The sequence below is a fragment of the Eucalyptus grandis genome, chromosome 7 (assembly GCF_016545825.1).
Source record: "Eucalyptus grandis isolate ANBG69807.140 chromosome 7, ASM1654582v1, whole genome shotgun sequence".
Taxonomy (NCBI): domain Eukaryota; kingdom Viridiplantae; phylum Streptophyta; class Magnoliopsida; order Myrtales; family Myrtaceae; genus Eucalyptus; species Eucalyptus grandis.
This window is the reverse complement of record NC_052618.1, coordinates 25244843-25248557: the sequence shown is the minus strand read 5'-3', so window position 1 is coordinate 25248557 and position 3715 is coordinate 25244843. Positions and strand designations below refer to the sequence as shown.

At 37.2% G+C, this 3715-nt stretch overlaps 1 pseudogene; it reads left to right on the top strand.

Moving 5' to 3' along the window:
• LOC120296003 overlaps positions 1-3464 on the top strand; it is a 6588-nt pseudogene extending 3124 nt beyond the window's left edge.
• The last annotated feature ends 251 nt before the right edge of the window (positions 3465-3715 follow it).

Here is a 3715-nt window from a genome sequence, read left to right as displayed (position 1 = left end):
AAAATCAGACTGAGGACCGCTCACAAAGTGGCGTGCCAGAAATTTTACTAGATAGTGCTAGAAGAATCGACTTTTCAGGAAAGAACACAATATCACTCAAATACGAAAAAGTTAGAGAGAGACAGTTGAGGACATTGATAGTAAACGTCTAGGCAAACTTTCTCGTGAAGCTCAGGAATATATTCTTCATTTACAATCTCGTTTATCATCTGCCAAAAAGGTGTGTGTTCCATCTTACGCTACTTAAATATTAATTTTTTTTATGAGTAACTTTGTTGTTAATTAAGTATAATATACAGTTGTATCTCTTTGTACTTGCAGTCGACTATGTTAGCACATGTGCTTAATCATGTCTCTGATAAACTAAACCAAATTGTAGTTTTAATCTTGGAGCCCCATTTTGTGGGCTGCTGTTAGTCATCAGATTGAGGAACTGAAGCTATCCAGTTGTAAGTTTGACATTGACTGGACTATGGCAAAGCTTAATATGTCTTGATGAGAATAAAGTGGCTGAAGGAGATGATGAAGTGTGATAATAGATCGGTGTAGGCCAAAGATTATGTTTCCTAATAATGCTGTTATGAAACTGGTGCCTAATTTTTCAAAGCAATCTAATATCTACTTATGTCATATTTGATCCAGGAGTTTTTATGCCCAATGTCCTCAATTTTATGGCTAGATGTTTTGCTTTGAGGCATGGTTGAATTTAATATTTAATTGAAAGGTCTATTAGAATAATGGTGCAGAAATATTCATTCCATTTCTTTATGAAGGAACTGCATGAGGTCAAGAGGAAAACTGCTGCTCTCAAATGCAACAGTTCGTCGGGAGGAAAAAATGATTTGCTGGACTACTTGAGATCACTAGAACCAGAAAAGGTTACATCATGTTAAAATTAGATTCTTTTCAATGGCCACTATCTGCATATGGATATTATTTATGCATGTGTGTTACGCTTGTTTCCTTTTTTGTGTATGGCTTCTGAAATCAACAGTGGCTATACCAACTACTCTGACACCACGTTATTTCCATTAATTTTTCTGACACCCTCTTGTATTTTACAATGTCAGGAGATATCTACTGATAAGATCTCAAGATAGTTTTTGATGCAGAAGGAGTGTCGGAATAGTTTATGAAAATACATGGCATGGACAAGCAATTTGAGCAAAATAGGAGGGTGTTGGACTAATTTGTGAAAATACAATGTGTGTTCGAGTAATTTGATCAAAACTAGAGAGTGTGAGAGTATTTCCCATTTATTTGTAATTTAACTAAGGAAAAGAACACCACGAGTGTCATAACTTTGTATGGTGCTCAAGTGAGCGCCATAACTTTTTCTTTTGATCACGCGGTACTCAATTAAATGTCATAACTTTTTTTCTAATTACTTGAGTGTCATATAACTTTTCAATCGATCATTTGAGTGCCATAACTTTTAGAAATGTTCACCACAAGTGCTATACCATATGTTGGATTTCCCATAGTTCGGTGAAAGTTTTTAAAAAATTTGGCACTAAGTGATCAATTGAAAGTTATAGCACTAAAGCAAATGTTTTTAGAGTTATGGCACTTAAGTGATCGAAAAAAGTTATAGAGCGCCACAGAAGCTATGGCACTTGTAGTGTCCTTATCCCCTTAACTAGGAAACCATCTTCCACTCAATTCTTACCAAATAATTCCTCATATTTACCTAATACAAAGTATCCACTGAACTTTACAAAATAGTATTAGCAAACATATTTGAAGCAGCAGTGCTCCTTTACCACTTGAATATTCTCTGCTTTGGCAGGTAATGATTCAGAGAAATTCAATTTGTGTCTGTTACATATTCCCAGTCAAACCTAAGAATGATTTTCATGATGGGAACCTTGTTTGGTGAGAGAACTTTAGATGCATGTTCATGACAAAGAATGCCAAGGAGAGAAAATGAGTTGCAGGAGCATATCTAGAATGAATTAGATTGAAAAAGTTCTCAACGATTTTCTCCTGTTTTGCCCTCAAGTCAATCTTTCTCCAGTGCAACTGATTTGTACTTTGAATTAATTAAAGCCACTTATTATACTTGTTCCAGAGCTACAAAATTCATCTCTCAAGTCCTGATCCTTTCATTATCGACCCAGATCCAGCACATAGATCTTAAATGTTTTGAACTTAGCATGTGCTTTTCCCATGGCATTACTGTTTTGAAAAGTGATGACTTAGCATGGCTTTATACTTTATGGCTTTCCATATCATTTACCTATCTTTCTTGGTTATGTGGATTTGCATTTTGTTTGCCTTTCTAATTTTGTCTGTTATGACCATTCAACTATTTTTCATGTTGGAACTGTCACAGCCTGCACTACTCATGACTGTGAATCATGTGTCGAGTATTGCCAATTCGCCATCCCTCCTCTTTCTATTCTCCTTTATTTGCATGGATGCGTACTGCATGCACCTATTAATGGATGAAACTTTTAACTAGCAAACTTCATGTTTGGATGAGGACATGTAGCGGCATCCTCACTCCAAAGCTATTCTTGAAGTGCTTTTACTTTCCATATACAAATGGAGTAATGAAATATGTGTAAACAGGTGGCTGAGCTATCGGAACCTTCCTTGCCTGAATTGAGGGAACAATCCACTCAGTCATTCATGGTCTTCTAGCAACTTTGTCTCCCAGAATGCACTCTAAGGGTCCTCCTTCATCAGAGTACTCGTCAAACCAAGAAGTATGTTCCGGCGATGATGATCACCCTGAACTTGTTGATAATGTGTCACTCCAGTTCCAGCCAGTTGTCTCATTAACTAGGGACTACCTAGCACGACTGCTCTTCTGGTTAGTCCAGCTCCTTTTATCTTTTTGGGGCATGTATTGTATATAGTCAATTGTAGATGCTTGATTGCTTACCTGATTATGGGAGCTTAGTATATCTGAAAATCAAGAACTAACTTGCTGGCATGATCCAATGTAAGCAAGTTTTGCCTATATACTCTCAATATGGCATTTTTCTTGCTCGAACTTCCATAAATTAGATTTATCTCTTGTCCTAGTATTACTGTATGTTGTGTTGAGAATCACATCTACTGTTGCATTACACACTTTTAGTCAAGTTCATCCATATTTTACTTTCTGCCATTCCTGATGGCTTTAAGTCTGTACTTCACTGGACCAGAGATTGTCATAGTATGACACTCGATGGCTGACAACCTGGCCTGCCACATTTTCCGAGCAGAAACACTTTGCAGCCAGAAATTGAGCATCCCCGCTGTACTTGCTCTGAAATATATTGCAGATAAATATTGTCCTTCATCGTTTTATACTGGTGAACTCTGTTTAACTGTTAAACTGACAATGGTTCTAGCTATTCTCATCCATCATTTGCTTCTCCAGGTGCATGTTGTTAGGGCACCATCTGAGAGGCCTTGAATATAGGCTGGAGCTTGTGGAACTTATCTCTAACAGTTGATACTGAAAATGATGCCCCTGAGAGTGGACAAGTTTCTTAAGAGTCGGAAGCGCCTCTTTGTTGTTTCTTTAATCACTACATGAATGCAGGATAGAATTACGAGGGAGTTCAGTATATTGAAAGGCATGATGCCCAGTTCCACCTGTCCCGTCCTATGATCAACACAAGCTACATCTCGTCATGGTAAATTGTCATTGCACCATAGATCGAACTAATTCTCCTCCTGTAAGTACATATGTTTATGTCATTGTCAATAATAAGTTTAC